The sequence below is a fragment of the Helianthus annuus genome, chromosome 11 (genome assembly GCF_002127325.2).
Source record: "Helianthus annuus cultivar XRQ/B chromosome 11, HanXRQr2.0-SUNRISE, whole genome shotgun sequence".
In the NCBI taxonomy this organism is placed as follows: domain Eukaryota; kingdom Viridiplantae; phylum Streptophyta; class Magnoliopsida; order Asterales; family Asteraceae; genus Helianthus; species Helianthus annuus.
In genome coordinates, this window is record NC_035443.2 from 155180517 (window position 1) to 155197695 (window position 17179).

General features: G+C 39.3%; 1 long non-coding RNA gene across 3 annotated transcripts; it reads right to left on the reverse strand.

The window, feature by feature from the left end:
• Positions 1-3748: 3748 nt before the first annotated feature.
• LOC110891190 lies at positions 3749-16627 on the reverse strand. Of its 3 annotated transcripts, XR_002565128.2 has the most exons (4): positions 16523-16627; positions 16350-16427; positions 4229-4642; positions 3749-4143 (listed from the first exon to the last, which is right to left on the reverse strand). It is a non-coding gene; the product is annotated as an uncharacterized LOC110891190 (long non-coding RNA). The 3 variants fall into 3 exon arrangements; XR_002565129.2 differs by lacking the exon at positions 16350-16427 and having other exon boundaries at positions 16523-16613; XR_002565127.2 differs by having other exon boundaries at positions 16350-16603.
• Positions 16628-17179: the final 552 nt, after the last annotated feature.

The window sequence follows — 17179 nt, forward strand, 5'->3', positions numbered from 1 at the left end:
AATTCTAATTTAATATAGTATGATACAATATGATATAATCTAATATAATGTCATATAATAATACTATAGTAACAATAACAATAACAATAACAACAACAATTACAATAACAATAATGTAATACGATACGTTATGATACTATAAGATCTAATATGATGTAACTGGATATGTTATGATACAATGTTGTATCCTATCATGTAACACCACAATCAACGACAGAAATGTCAGAGGAGACAAAGACAATAATAATAAACTAATGTATCATAATATGTGACATAATATATTATAATGTAATGTGATAATATTGTTGGTACATTCATCTGTCGACTTCGTCTTATATCGAGTCTTGGATGATCAAGCATGATGTCAGCATATTCAATGATGACATCATAAAGATGACATCGTTATTACATCTCCAAATGAAATACAAGGCACACAACAAAACAGATTTTAATTTCGTTTGAAAGATATGATGTTAATTTCGTTTGAATGCATGTATGTTAATTTCGTGTGAACATGGCATGAGCTAATTTCGTTTGAAGATATCATGTTATGGTTCAAACGAAATTAGTTGGCTATATATAGGTGGTTCATGTTTTTCATTTGTAACGGAATTAGATAGTTGTAAGTGTAGTTCCTGCCGGGTAACTGTCGCTTATCAGTTCTGTGTCAACCAAAGCAGAAGTCCAAGTTAAAGTCAATGATAATGAAGATTATCAATTGCTGAAGGCATTCCGGGCGACTTTCTAGTGTTTCGGTTTATTGTATTGTTTTGTATCCCGGACAATGTGTTTTGTCCGGGTTTAGTCCCTAGCCTATATATATGTGTGTATTGTGTAGATTAGGGCAACCCTTTAGAGTGCTTGGTGCACCTCACACAAGATTCCATCCATTATCCATCACTGTGTGTATTCTAGAGAGAGGGAGACTATGTGTTAGTGAGAGAAAGCTAGGGTTTAGATCTTTGTGATCTAAACCAGCTTGTAGATGATGTATACTCCTTTGGTTTGTGTAATCTGTGATGATTGATTCAATAATAAAAAGATTCATCTTCTACATATTCCTATCTTTGGTGTTTATTTTGTTCTTCATGTCTTGAAATCAAGTGCAATGTTTGATGTTTGTCATCGATCCAGTGCTTTCACAGTGGTATCACTTACACGTAGAAACCGTTTCATGTACAAACCCTATGACACTGTATCATACTTAGGTATGTGTGGTCTTTATCACTAAAAGAAACTGGAGTTTTAGCCACGACATTTGTCGCCACTAATGACGCCCAAAATCATTTGTCGCTACTAAAACTAAAAAAAACCAAATTTTTTTTTGTTTTTCTGCTATTTTCTGTTTCTCAAATATAATTACCTACACATTTTCCAGTTTTCACCGAATATACAATATTTCAAGCACAAACATAACTATACATCAAGTTTAAAACATAAAAAGCTACAAACATACAAGTATCTTGTCAAATTAAGTTATAAGTATAAGAATACTTCGAACATTATAAACTAGCTAATCTAATACATCATTCGTCACCCATCCGTATTATCATCTTCGTTGCCTTTCTTGCCTTTCTCTCATGTACGGCCACTGAGGGTGGGCTGGGAGGACCACCGGTCAGGACCCGATATTTTGATCGGAACGTTATTATAAATAAATCCGATATATATATATATATATATATATATATATATATATATATATATATATATATATATATATATATATATATATATATATATATATATAATAGGGTATACCCATAAAAACACCAAGATAGGCCAACTTACAAAACTATTTTTATAGTTTAGATTAGTTATTAGCCCATTGGAATTAGTTTTGGACCTTTAATGAGCCCAATACCCAATATCATTAAGGCCTAAGGGCACATTTTTTTTAGCTCGAACAGGGTATATGAATTCTCAGGGCCGATCCTGCTAAACATTGGCCTTTCTTGCCTTTCTCATGAAACACTACATATCTACTCAAATTACAAACAAATCAATAATATACATACCAGAGTTGCAGACATTGATTGTTGGTGGTGGGTCACCTTTGGTTGGTGTGGGTCGAACGTCGCAGGGGTGGTCGAGAGCAGAGCTCGGACATCGATGATGTTTGGAGATGTGGAGGTGCCCGGAGGTGGTCGGAGATGCGGAGGTAGCTAGGGGCATCATATGGTTGCAGGTGGGAGGGTAATTGGGGGTTTTGTTGGAGGGAAACTGCGGGCGATTAAGGGTTTTGTTGGAGGAAAATAAATATTGGGGATGATGAAGGGTTTAGTTGGAGGAAAGGGTTGTGATAAAATGTCAGCCCTTAGATTTATCACATCATCAACTGCCAGAATCAACTAACGGAGCGGGCACGCAGATTGTAAGCATTAGTGACGACATATAAGATATCGCCACTAATACTCTTAATTCTTGTAATTCTTGTAGTGTACAGGCAAGAGATGGGCAAATCGGGTTTCTTGTAATCCCGGAACCGGTTTCTATCCGTACCAGGTTCTTGACTGAGTTTGAACCCGATTCTTCTAGGACCCGGTTCCAGTTAGTGTTAGTACCTGGTTTCAAACCAAAATTACCGGAACTGTTCCTAACCGGTCCGGGTATGTTGTAACTGGTTCGTCGATGGAACCTCCGAGTATCTTCTAGAAAAAGCTGCAATAAAGCTGCCGGAATCGATTCCTAACCGCTTTATATCCGTTGGAATCGATTAATTGCCATTAAAACTTTAAAATCGGTTTCAAGTATTTATAAGCATATCACCTTCAACCAAAACTTAGTCCCACTCAAATCGGTTTCAACCTTCAAGTTACACCTCAAAAATCGGTTATGGCATGCAACAATAAAGTGGTCATGGTTTTGGAAACCAAAAGAAACCCCCAAGTTTGGAAGCAGTTTGATCTGTGCCTGATGTTTGATAGCCATGAAATGGCACGTTGCAAAGGTTTTGGGAAGCTCATGCAGGCTACGGCGAACTCGGCCCTTAAAAAACACACCAACCGTCATTGTCCGGTGACAAAGGTTGTGGCGAAGAAAAGTGAAGGCGGTGAATCATCCAGAACTAGCTCGAAGGTTTAGTGTGTTTATGTGATGTTGGTTTGAGTGTGTTTTATGTTAATCTTATGTTTAGTTATGATGTATAGGTATGATGTTTGTTTTTAATTTTTGGTTTTAATGTCTGGTAGGTAGGTAATGTTTGGTTGTAATGTTTGGTTTTAAGATTTAATGTAATGTAATTGGTTTTATTTTAATCCTCCCGGTTCTTTGTGTTTATGGAGGAACCGGTTCCGGGTAGGAACCGGGTACGACCCTATTTGTTTTATAAAATGTGGAACCGGGTACGAACCTATGGGTTTTTGAACCTGGAATCGGTTCTTCTATACAGCGGGTAAGGGCTGGAACCGGTTTCTGGTCGAGTCTACCGGGTCGGGTTTGGAACCGGTTATTATGTCCATCTCTGGTACAGGCTGCAATAACCAACGGTATGGACTTTGGTTTGCAACCGGCCATAACCCATGACCCAACAGCCTTTCATTTTGACTCAAATAAAAATATATGTTTGACCCAAAGAGGGTCCCACTGAAAGCAGTCTCTGTATCCTCATGAATAGTGGAAATGTGTACCTACATCCCACATTCCCCAGACCCTAGCAATTGCTTTGCTATTTGTGGTTTACTGGGCATGGTTGTTATTTTGACCCATATTACAAATATAATCATAAGCAAAAGACTAGGAAAAAAGATCAGAGCATCAATAAAAAAATATTCTATTTGTTATCAATACATCTTACTAGTACCCAAATTAAAGTGAAAACAAAAATTAAAACATTATGATCAATCAACATGTTACAATTAGAACTCCAAGGTTGAATAATCAACACAGCAATCAACATGGTTGTTAAAGGCTCTTTTTGAATGAAGAAGTAAACTTCCATGTAACAACCAATATTCTGGTTAATGAGAAAACACCACCATAAAAAAAGTGGACCTAGAACACGTAAATGATAGATGCCTAGTTAATTAGGAGCATTTGCATAGAAATCACTATGCTCAGTGTGTGCAATCTTCGCCCTACATATTCTTGAGGCAATCGGGGTATGGACTTGAGCTCCTCTTCTCACTGACTTCACATGTCCACCTTAATAAAACAACATATACACATAAGAAACTGGTTTTTTAATACAAACAAACCAAATAAAAATAAGTTAAGTGGGTGAACTTACCTGCCAGGTAACATATCATTGCAAGTTCGGTTTTCCCTTGCAGCTGCATCATGGTAAAACCTGCGTGCATCCCTTGACCTAAGTTCAAAGCGACGCACCTTGTTTCATACGGCACCTTGTTTCAACAAAATTTATCTTCCCGTCATTGCAATTAAGAACCCAAACCCTGATCCTCCAGTTGGGCACGTCTGAGCCACTAGATGCATGTTTTGCAAACTTTGCCAGACAAGTTTGTTTGTTCCTCGATTACTGCCTTCAAATGGATGTGTGACAGAGTTTGTTTGTGCCTCAATTACTGCCATCAAAAGACTGCTCTCCATAATCATCAACAGAAATTTTCCAAATATTCACAACCTTTAGGATCGCTGTGCTTCGAGAGAGGGCGAAAAATTTGTGACAGGTGCACAAAAATTGCTGGAAATAGATTTTAAATATCTTATTTTCATAGAAAGAACAGAAGAAGACTTTAACAGAAACAAATTAAAAGCCCAACATATTCAGTATTTATTTCAGGATGCCAATGGTGTCTCCCACCTTTTTTCATCACCGCATTCAATCGTAAATTAAATTACGAGTAACCATCATAGAGCTTGAAAATTAATTTCATATCAGTAAGTGTTGGTGCACTTGTGTCTGTACTTTGTCTGTATTCGGTCTGTATGTAAACGATGTCCTAAGTGAGTCTGTAAGTTGACCAAGTCAACTATCCTCCTAGTTTGACTTGGCCAATAAGTTGTATGTTTGTCTGTATCGAAGGATAGCCTCGAAGGATACTGTTGATCCTTCGAGGTGCTCGAAAGATATGCTTCGAATGTTAGACCTCGAAGGATGATCCTTCGAGGTCCCTGCTCATCCTTCGAATGAAATGTACTCGATAGATGATCCTTCGGACCATCTATCGGATCCTTCGACCAGACATCATGGGCTGGGTATATATATACCCATGCAGTGTAGTGTGAAAGATAGAGATGCACACAGACAGAAAGTTAGAGAGTTGAGAGCATTCTGTCCGAAACTCACACACACACTTTGAGAGTTTGCAAACTGTTTGTAAACATTGTGCTTGTAACCGGAACCTTCATACGTATTAATACAGTGGTGTTAATCGGTGAACTCTTGTGTGTTTGTTTCTATACTTGCTTCATCTCGGTTTGCTTACTAGCTTGGATTCCGCACTCGCTAGTAGGTTTGTATAACAAGGTTTAGGTTCGTAATCCTTCGCGAAAAGGGACCTACAAGTGGTATCAGAGCTTTGGCTCTTTACCTTGTTTAAAACCGGGTTTTGTTCAAGTTCTTGGTGTGTTTGAACACTTGGTTTAGCACCCGTTTTTGGTGGTTTTCTTGCTTGTTTAAACTGAAAAACGGTTTCTAAACCTTCGGGAGTGTTCAAGGTTGGTTTGGGTAACTTAAAACTTGTTTTTGAGTGTGTTGGTAAATTCCGGCCATATCTCCGGTCAGTATTCCGGTGAACAGGTTCTGGATAAGATTTCCATTTTTGGCATATTTTATTTCAAAATCGCAGTTGGTAAGGAAGGTACAGTCTGACCATTCCTTTTTGCCGAAAGTTGGCTCACCAACCACATCAACTTTTCACCAACCTGTCGTACTTTTTGTCAGTGTGTCAGAGCATTCGAAAGATATCCTTCGACATCGAAAGATATCCTTCGACATCTTTCGATCAAAGGCAGCTCGAAAGATAAGCATCTTTCGTTTAGTCTTTCGGAGTCTAGGCATTATCTTTCGTTTCTGGAATCTTCTCGAAAGATAAGGATCGTTCGTGTTGGTGAATCTTTCGAGATTAGTGTTCGAAAGATAAGGATCTTTCATTGTGAATCTCTCGAGACCTGTGTTCGAAACATAAGGAGAATCTTTCGAAATCATCTTTCGAAAGATAAGGATCCTTCGTGTGATCAATCTTTCGAAATCAATCCTTCGAAGTCTTTGTTCGAAACTCAACAGGGATCTTTCGAACCTTGTTGATCATTCGAACAAGCATTGATCTTTCGAACAAGTCAGTATCTTTCGATTCTTAGTTGCTTGTGTTTTTAACAGTTTGTGTTTGTGAAGGTTCTAAATTATTATTTGATCAAAATGAGCTGTACAAGTCCTTGGGATTGGAGTTTGGACTCACGAACCAATCAAGAGTTAGTCACTGCTGCAGATTGGGCAAAGAGTATGATTCCACAGCCATCAATCAGTCCAAGTCAATGGGCTTTGGTATCCATTCAAAGTCAAAGTCTTCAAAACCTTCTGATTAGTGAGAGTGAAACTGGCAGCAACAATCGTCCACCTAAGTTGAACCATATGAATGATTTTCCATCATGGAAAAACCGTTTTCACACATATGTTCAAGGGCAAAGCACTGATCTTTGGACGTGTTTCATCAATGCGTTCAATACTAATCTTGAAACTGCTGCGTCAACTTCAGAGGGTTATGCCAATATGCTTGAAAATGACAAGAAGGCTTATGAATTGGAGAAAAAGGCCTTTGCCACACTTACTCAAGCACTCAACAAAGACATCTACCATCAGTTCTCTTATTGCAAGACCACGAAAGCATTGTGGGATGCCTTAGTTGCTAGAGGAGAAGGCAATGCAGCTGCTCGAAAATCTCGGCATGATTTGTTGAAGAAAGAGTTTGAATCCTTTCAGTTTTTGGAAAACGAGACTCTGAATGATATGATCACACGTTTCTATCATTTGATTAGTGAAATGTGTGCTTATGGAGTTGTCTCTACTCAACAAGACATGGTGAGTAGGTTTGCTGACGCCTTACCTCCAAAGTGGAGTTCTTTCATTGAACTGTTGAAGCATACTGGAACTCTAGATCAAGTCAACATCTATGAGTTCATTCAAAAGCTGGAACATAAAAATGATGAAGAAATTAGGAAAGCAAGGCGTGCTCCAGCTCCTCAGAATACAGAAATGTATCTTCCAGGATTCGATGTTTTGGCAAGATCCGCTGCAGCTCAGCAACAGCAACCTAAGCTGCAGACTGCATTTGTGTCCAATACAAGTTCAAGTTCCTTTCCGTTTCCTCAGTCAACAGCTGCTCCACCACAACCTCAAATCGATCCGAGGTCTTACATTCCTGTTCCTACACAGCCACAACCACAACCTCAACAACAACAACCGCAAGCTCACTATACAAGCAATCCTCAACCTCAGCCTCAAAGTCATCACACAATCCGCGTCGACAACTCAAATCTTTCACACCTTAGCATCGAAGTTGCTAAGGAACATATGGAGATTATCAACACCATGGTCAGTGCATACTGTGGTTTGGTAGCAGGTCAGCTTGGAAACATCAACATGACCAATGAAGATTATGATCAGATCGACAAGGAAGAAATGGAGTTGATGGATATTAAATGGGCTTTTGCTAGTGCGGTTAGAAGGGCAAAAGATTTCATGGCACGAACTGGAAGAACTTCGTTGGAAGGAAAGAAAAACACGAAGTATGGGTTTGATATTAATGCCGTCACGTGCTTTAACTGTGGCGAGAAAGGGCACTTTAAACGTGAGTGCACTCGACCAACAAAACACGGCAATCACAACCCTTTCAGAAACCAGACGAATGTGAATGCCCAACAAGAAAACCGTGAACGGAGGATGGTGGCAGTGAATAACAATCAGGGACAGCCTGGAACTACCAATCACAATCGGGCTTTGGCTGTTCAAGCTGATGAAGGATGTGACTGGTCAGTGCAGCTTGGTGAAGGTGATCAGGGAAGTGGAACTGCTTTGTATGCTAAGGTCATCGAGCATGTTCACAAAGAAGAATCTTCTGGAAGCGATGACAGTTCTGGTTATTCTGGAAGTTCGGATGAAGAAGGCTCTGTTTCTGGGGATAATCACTCAGAGCCTGATGAGGAAGAAGGTGAAGATATTCAGGATCTTCTTAATGAAGCTGATGAGCTTAAATGTCAGAAATCAATTCTGATTAGGAAGGCTGCTGCTACATCAACGGAAATGGAAAAGCTATTTTCTGAAGATGGAGCTTTTTCTTTTCAAACTGCCTTTATGGCAAATGGTTCAGCCTCTACTAGTCAGGTAAATTCTGAACCTCCTGCCCCTAGTATTTGTAACTCATGTGCTGAGATGAAGCTTGAATCAGAAAAGCTTCACAGTCATAACCAGAATTTGGTTATTGAACTGTCGAAATGCAAAGAGGCAAACATGGCTTTAACTCGGAATGAAAAAGAATTTAAATCTGTAATAGAAACTTTAAAGAAAAATGTGTCCGAGGTTAACAAAGTAGTTTACCACAAGCAAGTGAGTATAAATGAATATATTAACATTGTGGAAGAAACTAAAAAGCAATTAGCCATTGCCCAATGCGAACATGATGCGATCAAACAAAAATTGGATAGTTATTCTAACTCCCAATTTGTGCTTGATCACATCATCGATGTTCAACAACTAAAGGGAAATCAGAAAGGCATAGGGTATAACAAATGTCCGCCCCCCTTGATGAACAACTATACCAAGATGCCTGATGAGGAGGAAATGCCTCGGTATGAACCCAGTGTGCCTCTTGATGTTGAGGAGTTTACTACTGGCCTTGGGTTCAAACCGGACAATTCTTCAAACACAGCCTCTAAGGAACAAGAAACTTCACCATCCATGAAGCAAAGTCCTCCAATTATCGAGGACTATGAGACATCGGATGATGAATCAGAAGTGGCTGTAAGTGATCAGGATAAATCACTTAGCAAGATGAAAGGAGTAGATATTCCACGAGAGAATCACATCCTTTGTGATCCTGATACTCCTGAGGTTCCATCTGTTGAGAAGCAAGTGATTGATCATGTCAAAGTTGATGAGACAGGTGTGTCTACTGTTAAAAGCAGCAATGTGTTGTACACCTTGGTTGGAGATAATAAAATCTACTCAGATCATGTTTTTCCAATTAAAAATGTAAATAAATCTTTGATTGACAAAGTCTTTGAAGACAATACAAACAAATTTTTGGGAAAAACACTTCCGGGAATTGTGGTAACACAATGTGATCCAATTCCTAAGGCTGAGATTAGAAAACAGTTTGGTAATCAAAAATCTCCAACCACTCAACAACCTACTGCTTCTAAGGGTAAACAACAACAACGAGCTCCAAAGCCTAAGGCTAAGGTTGAGTCAAAAGGAGCTCGTTACATGAAGAAAGGAAAAGATGTTAAATTTGTAGCATCAAAAGGTACAGATAAAATTGAGACTTTTGAAAACAAATCAAACACTGATTTTGTACAACAAGTCAAGATTTTGAAACGTAACAGTGATAACAATTACACCCAACACACTAACGGGTGTGATGAAAGAGCAAGTACCTCAGGTTCTACAAGTTCAACATCTGCTAGTCGATCAAGTTCTCCTAAGTCCGTTGAAAGGAGAACTTGTTTCAAATGTGGAGAAATTGGGCACATTATCAGAAACTGCCCAAATGCTCCAAAGAAGAAATTTGTTGAAAAAGCTCCACCTGAAACAGTTCACCCTCAACGTCGATCAGTTTCACCTAAACATGATAAACGAACTGTAAAAGAACAAGAAACTAAACAACGACGTAAAAACATGAAAACTGTTGAAAAAGCCTTAAAATCTGAAGTTAAAACAGTTCAAAAGGAACCAAGAGTGTCACAACCAGTAAAACCAGAATCTTCAAAAACTGGTAGGCAAAGACAAACTTGGTTACCTAAGTCGGGAGACAATTCAGGGGGAGCAGTTATTCTTGAAAACCATCAAGAGATCGAGCTCACGTTTCGTGATGCTAAGGGACGACCCAAGACCACTAAGGCTTGGGTCCCCATTCTCAACTGATGTTTTTATGACATGTGCAGGATGTTCTAGGAGGAACTATTAATAGTCATTGGATTGTTGATAGTGGAGCATCCAGGCACATGACTGGCGACTTACGGCTCCTATACGACGTGAGAAATATTAGAGGATGGTATGTTGCTTTTGCGGGTGATAAAGGTGGGTACATCACTGGAGAAGGAAGTATCTCCAATGGTATCGTGTGCTTTGATAAGATCAATTATGTGAAGCAAATTGATCACAATCTTCTGAGTGTGTCGCAAATATGCGATAAAAAGTTCTCAGTGATTTTTGATGACGCTGGCTGCTATGTGCTGAAACCTGGATTCAAAATTCCACAAGAATGGATTCTCTTATCGGCTCCGAGAGTTAATGATCTTTATATTCTCGACATGAGCCAAGCGATTACTACATCTGCACAAGTCACTTGCTTTGTCTCAAAAGCCACAGAAAAGGAGTCTATATCTTGGCACAGAAGAATGGGACACATTCACTTGAGAAAGATGAACCATTTGGTGAAAAATAATCTTGTGAATGGTGTGCCTGTAAGAAGTTTTCATTTGCAAGATATCTGTGTCTCATGCCAAAAGGGGAAGCAAACAAAGAAGTCTCACCCTTTGAAGAAAATCAACACTGTCAGCATGCCTCTCGAACGTCTTCATATGGACCTTTTTGGACCTATGAAGCACAAGACAACGTTTGGTGATGCTTATTGTTTAGTAGTTACTGATGACTACTCTAGATTTTCTTGGGTATCTTTTATGGCACACAAGAGTGAAACTCCTGGCATCCTCAAGGATCTTCTTACAATGTTGGAAAATCTCTATACGTTGAAAGTGAAAAGGATCCGAAGCGACAATGGAACCGAATTCAAGAATCAAGTTATGGATGAGTTTTGTACTTCTAAAGGCATTCTTCATGAGTACAGTTCTCGTTATACTCCACAACAAAATGGTGTTGCTGAGAGGAAGAATCGGACGATTATAGAAACTGCAAGAACAATGTTAGTAGAGTCGAAACTCCCTATTCAATTCTGGGGAGAAGCTGTATCGGCTGCTTGCTACACGTTGAACAGAGTTCTTACAGTTAAGAGACATGGCAAGACTTGCTTCGAACTCCTTCAGAAAAGGAAACCGGATCTTTCTTACCTTGAACCGTTTGGTGCTCCGTGTACTATGATTGAGCCGGATGGAAAGTTTGGTGCTAGAGCTATCGAGGGTTTCTTCCTTGGATATGCTACTCCGAATTTTCGTGTTTGGAATCTAGCTACCAAAAAGATTGAGCTATGGAGCGAAGTTAGGGTTCAAAGGTACACGAGTCCTGTTAGGGCTCCGGGTGATCCGTGGATGTTCGATTATGATGGGTTATTTGACTCCTTCAATCTGCCAACCTTTGACGAAGAATCAGCAGCGGCTAGGATGTTGTTGGAAAGTGACAACGCTGCTGTCTCGCCATTGGTTAGACCTATTGTTGTTGACCCTCAAGCTTCTTCGTCAGTCAACAATATGGTTCAAAATGAGGTTTATGAAGATGCTGCTGATTATAATAACTCTTCTGAAGATGATGAATATCATGATGCAGCCGAAGGATCTTCAGCTCCAGCTGCTCCTGTTCAAGGTGCTTCTGTAGATACACCTCATACGCAGAATATAGATACTGCTGAAGGGAATGCATCCACCTCTACCCACATTCCTGGTGTGGAGTTGGTTGTTGATCTTAATCTGAATAATCTGGGTATCAATGCTCGTGTGCCAGATAATCCTGAAATGAGGATTCACGATACCCATCCCCAGCAGAATATCATAGGAGATGTCCATCGCGGTGTGCAGACGCGTAATCAGCTGAGAAACAACCGGAATGCTGGTTTGTATTCAGCTATAAGAGAATCTGGTCAACAAAATGACTGGTCCTTCGTGTGTTACGTGTCACAAGAAGAACCAAAGTCGTGGAAAGAAGCATTGAAAGACAGTGCTTGGGTTGAAGCCATGCAGGAAGAATTACAGCAATTTCACAAGCTTGGTGTTTGGAAGCTTGTTGAAAAACCCGAGAACTACAAGAAGATTGGCACTCGATGGGTCTTCAAATGCAAGAAAGACGACCGTGGAGTGGTTATTCGAAACAAAGCTCGTTTAGTCGTTCAAGGTTTTCGTCAGATAGAAGGGATCGACTACAACGAAGTCTATGCACCAGTTGCACGTCTGGAAGCTATTCGGATCTTTCTGGCTTATGCCTCATTCAAAGGACTCAAGGTTTACCAGATGGACGTCAAAAGTGCATTTCTACATGGTGTGGTTGAAGAAGAGGTATATGTCGAACAGCCTCCAGGTTTTGAAGATCCTGTTCATCCCGATCGGGTTTGGTTGCTCAACAAAGCTCTCTATGGTCTTCATCAAGCGCCACGAGCTTGGTATGCAACCTTATCTACATCTGGAGAACGGTTTTCGAAGAGGTCTTATCGATTGTACTCTCTTCATCAAAGAACAAGATGGAGATCTTCTTCTGGTACAGGTATATGTTGATGATATTATTTTTGGTTCTACTAATGATGTTTTGTGTAGGAATTTCGAGCGCATCATGCAGGATAAGTTCGAGATGAGTGCTATGGGGGAAATGAATTTCTTTTTGGGCCTACAAGTGCAACAAACGGATTCTGGGATATTCATCCATCAGACTAAATATGTTGGAGACATCTTGAGCCGGTTCCAGATGTCCGATGCAACGCCCATTGGTACCCCATTGCCAACTAATCACGGAATAACTCCTGACTTGAAGGGTGAACCTGTTAGCCCTTCATACTATCGCGCGATGATCGGATCCCTTATGTACCTCACAGCATCAAGGCCAGATATAATGTACCCAACGTGCCTGCTTGCCAGATATCAAGTTAACCCGAAGGCCTCACATCTTGCAGCTGTCAAAAGGATTTTTCGTTATTTGAAGGCTTACCCCGACACCGGTCTGTGGTATCCTAGGGATAATAACTTTGACTTGGTCGCATTCAGTGATTCTGATTTTGGCGGATGTAAAATCGACGGCAAATCCACAACGGCTGGATGTCAGTTTTTAGGAAATCGCCTAGTCACATGGCAGTGCAAGAAGCAGACGTGTGTCGCTACATCAACATGCGAAGCTGAATACATTGCTGCCTCAAGTTGTTGTTCACAAGTTCTTTGGATCCAACAACAATTGCGGGACTACGGTTTTGAATTCCTAACTACTCCTATTTACGTTGATAATTCTGCTGCTTTAGATATCACTAAAAATCCTGTGCAGCATTCAAAGACCAAACACATCGAAATCAAATATCACTTCATACGTGATTGCTTTGAGAAAAGGCTAATCGATGTTGTTAAGGTCCACACCGATGACCAACGTGCCGACTTATTTACCAAAGCTTTTGACAAATCTAGATTTGACTTCTTATTATTGGTAAATGGCATTAAGGTCAAGCAAGAGTAAACCAACATCGGAAAATCATTTTTGTAAATACCTTTGTGTGTTTTTAAATTTGTCTTAGTTTATTGATTTTAGGGGGAGTAAATCCAAAAATCTGAAAATCCAAAAACATCGAAAAATTTCAAAAACACAAAAACAATAGAAAAACAAAAAAAATGAGTTTCCTGGCGAGCAAAAGAGAAAATGATAGTACATCAGTGGTCTATCCAAACCTCTTTAAACCTTAAATGAAAAACGATAAGCAGCTCTATATAAGATGTATCGGTAGGCTCACAATCATTTTAAAGTGTGCAGGGTGATATAAATCTTAATCGACTGAAGACCAGGTGGGAACCATTCATTGGCATATGGTCTTAGTACCGAAATTTCGTTTGATAGATTGCCGAGGTTCTGAGATATTCGGTCTTTATGCTGCTTATCATCTGGGTATCATGGTTGTATCTTTTACCGAAAAATAACGGGGACGCAAGTCTAGATCTTCCATGATACTATACATACGTGTACATATTACATACTGCATTCGACCTCAATAAGTGATAAACAATCACATGTCCAAAACAAATAAGTGATAAAATATCACATTTATCCGGGTGTCAAGTTCGTCTCTCTGCTGTACGGAAGTACTGACCTGTTCACGGACTTGCACCTGTGCCCTCATGCATATGAAAATCAAGTTCCTCATCAATAAGTGATTATATCACATAGGGCTTGTTTTCAAATCAAAATAAGTGAGTATCTCACAGTTTATACGGTCAAACAGATGATAATCGGTATACTCACCGGTAAGATGAACCCTCGTGCATACCTTGATACGGGAATGTGTCGTGATGTGGATGAACACCGGTCAGTAAGTATAAATCATACCTTAACGTATCCCCTCGCCATGATTACATCTGATAAGTTGAGCTTAAGTGGACAACAATACCGATAATTGTTATAGGATGCTTATCTTAATGTTAACTAACTGAACAACAAGAGTGTTTTGGCATGACCGTACACTGATATGATTCTCTTACCCTCGAAACTCGCAAAAAGAATGTTTGTATATATTTATTTATTTACTGCTTAACTTTTATTGTTTTTCTTTTAAAACAGTTTCGTCGTTTGGTGCATATCAGCATGACATTAGCGGTGATGTCGTTTGATAACACTCAAAGGATTTTAAATTGTTGTCTTTTAATTTCAAAAATACCAAAAAGATTTTAGGCGTGTTTTAATATAAACTTTATAAAAACCAAAAAGATTTTCTTTCTATTTTATTTTCGATCGTACGATGTTGGAGCTCGAGTCTTCGTTACCTGAAACCTGAACGAAAACCGAATTGACTAAATCTTCATAAACGGTCGAAATTTGCAAGTTTTGAAAGTTAAAGACTAAAATTGACAAATTTATTAAACTTTCAAACTGTCGGACGGTGTTTGATTGTGACATGGTCATTCGTGTGTCATTTGCTTATACTATGTTCCAAGAAGTTGTTCTCATTACGCGTTTAGATTTCTTGCATGTGCAGATTCTAAAGGCTAGGAGAACATGGTCGATGACAAGCTTTGGAATGAAGACACGACGAGAAGGCGCTCAAAAGATGAAGATGATCGAGTTGCCGCTGGCCATCATCAACACCACCAGGATCTCACTTCATAAAGATAAAATCTTTTCACGAGCATAACTCAAGGGGGAGCTTATGTTAAGGGGGAGTTTGTCAACACACTTCCTACATGATACGGGTAGTTTGTTGATACACTCTCTGCTTTCAAGACGTGAAGACTTTGAAGATCCTCGGACAATGAAGACTTGAAAGGACATCAGAGTTTTGGGAACTCAAAGACCAAAGACCGTCGAAGTTCGAGACGTGTCTACAACTATAGAAGATAAAGACAAAGCTACAGCCAAGGGGGAGTTTGTTGGTGCACTTGTGTCTGTACTTTGTCTGTATTCGGTCTGTATGTAAACGATGTCCTAAGTGAGTCTGTAAGTTGACCAAGTCAACTATCCTCCTAGTTTGACTTGGCCAATAAGTTGTATGTTTGTCTGTATCGAAGGATAGCCTCGAAGGATACTGTTGATCCTTCGAGGTGCTCGAAAGATATGCTTCGAATGTTAGACCTCGAAGGATCATCCTTCGAGGTCCCTGCTCATCCTTCGAATGAAATGTACTCGATAGATGATCCTTCGGACCATCTATCGGATCCTTCGACCAGACATCATGGGTTGGGTATATATATACCCATGCAGTGTAGTGTGAAAGATAGAGATGCACACAGACAGAAAGTTAGAGAGTTGAGAGCATTCTGTCCGAAACTCACACACACACACTTTGAGAGTTTGCAAACTGTTTGTAAACATTGTGCTTGTAACCGGAACCTTCATACGTATTAATACAGTGGTGTTAATCGGTGAACTCTTGTGTGTTTGTTTCTATACTTGCTTCATCTCGGTTTGCTTACTAGCTTGGATTCCGCACTCGCTAGTAGGTTTGTATAACAAGGTTTAGGTTCGTAATCCTTCGCGAAAAGGGACCTACAGTAAGGAGAGGTGAAACAGTATAATAATAACATGGGGAAACAATATAATGGTAACAAATTAATTAAATTGTTTAGAACTAGAAGTTGTTTCTCTCTCATTTGTTTTACATATCAACCTTATCACCAAGTTAACATTTCATAAATTCATAATGGTGTTGCTTTATTTTCATAGGAGTCTGCTACTGACACCAACTTTGACCAATTTCAACACATAACTTAATTTTAACAAGTCTGGTTAAAATGATTAACTAGGTATGAAATAAAAGTGTATGTTAACATTTAAAATACATATTCAAAATCTAAAAAAACAATAAAACACAACGATTTGACCATACCTATGAACAATCAACATGTTATGATCCGATCCACATAGGGAGATGAGAGATCGATGTATACAGTGAGCGGACTGATGGCTAACACACAATTCAAATATAATAAAACAACAAAAGGAAAACAACTTTCAGAGATGATCATTGTATAATCAAACAACAAAAGGAAAACAACTTACAAAAGCAGCGAATCAGATCTCTCGATCATCTTGCCCTGAGGTTATGTATTAGAGTAGGGGGCGGCGTCCGTATATGTAGTTGACAACGCTGGGTAAACCCTAATCTGAATTTTAATTCGGAATTAAATAAAACAAATTAACGATCATAAATTTTGATGGAAGTAAGTAGACTTATGTAACACGTATGCCAGCCAATATAGGTTAAAAATCTATTACAATTTGAACAACAACCATATTATAAACCAACTGATTTGAAATTGTATTTAAAAGGGGTAGTGACGCATCTTGTGTAACATCCCTCAAAAACCGTGTCCTATAATTCCCGGCCTATTTTGTAACTGAATCCGAAACATAATTGTTGATGCATATTTGTGTGGATGCCGCTCGCCTCGGTTCGAGAACGATGTTGACGACGTTCCTCCATACTATCGTACGACCCGACATTCGCGATACGAGAACGAATGTTTATGGATCCTCTAGAAATTGTTTCTTACACTAATCATGATCATCAAGCTTCCAACACACAAGTTAGAGGTGAGTGGGCATGTGGGGGACCCACATATGCGGTGAATCATCAAAGGGCGCGGGGGGGGGGGGGTATTTGCATTTTTTTTAAACTTGTTGCATATATAACTTTCATGAACTTTGATAATTTAT